The sequence below is a fragment of the Penaeus monodon genome, chromosome 32 (assembly GCF_015228065.2).
Source record: "Penaeus monodon isolate SGIC_2016 chromosome 32, NSTDA_Pmon_1, whole genome shotgun sequence".
NCBI classification, from domain to species: Eukaryota; Metazoa; Arthropoda; class Malacostraca; order Decapoda; family Penaeidae; genus Penaeus; species Penaeus monodon.
In genome coordinates, this window is record NC_051417.1 from 23,134,339 (window position 1) to 23,134,836 (window position 498).

At 46.2% G+C, this 498-nt stretch overlaps 1 protein-coding gene across 1 annotated transcript in view; it reads right to left on the bottom strand.

Moving 5' to 3' along the window:
* Nucleotides 1-498, bottom strand: part of LOC119593728 (discoidin domain-containing receptor 2-like) — a gene marked incomplete at its 5' end in the record, with an annotated part of 119,890 nt that overhangs the window by 110,027 nt on the left and 9,365 nt on the right.

Genomic DNA, 498 nt, shown 5'->3' on the forward strand with positions numbered 1-498 from the left:
AGCTCGTGACGCCATCTGCGGTCACATTATGGAACTAATTTCAGCAGCGATGACGCCAATATGGTAATTTCCCTCCGCGCCACTTGGGGGGGGGGGGGGGGATCGGGGCCATATGTCTATAAAAAAAGAGACAGGGGGACGTTTTTATTCGTGTCTTATCCCATATACGCAGTCTAAATATGATATATTCATTCGGGCGGGACCAGAGAAAATACTCTATGATATTGCCGCGTGTGCCCGGGCCGGTCCCAAGGGCACCGTCGAGGGCCGTTCGTCGACGGATAATGGCAAGTTAAATACCCTGAATGTTTGGCAACAATTTGCGTGAATTAGTCATGGGGCAAACACCTACGTAATTTCCTCATTTTTTGGAAGGTACTATAGCAAAAAAATTTAAAAGAAATAAAGAGAAAAAAAGGAAAAGGATGAAGTGGTAAGAAAGTAAGACTTACAGGACAAATACACACAGCCAAACACGGACAACACATGCGCGCGCAG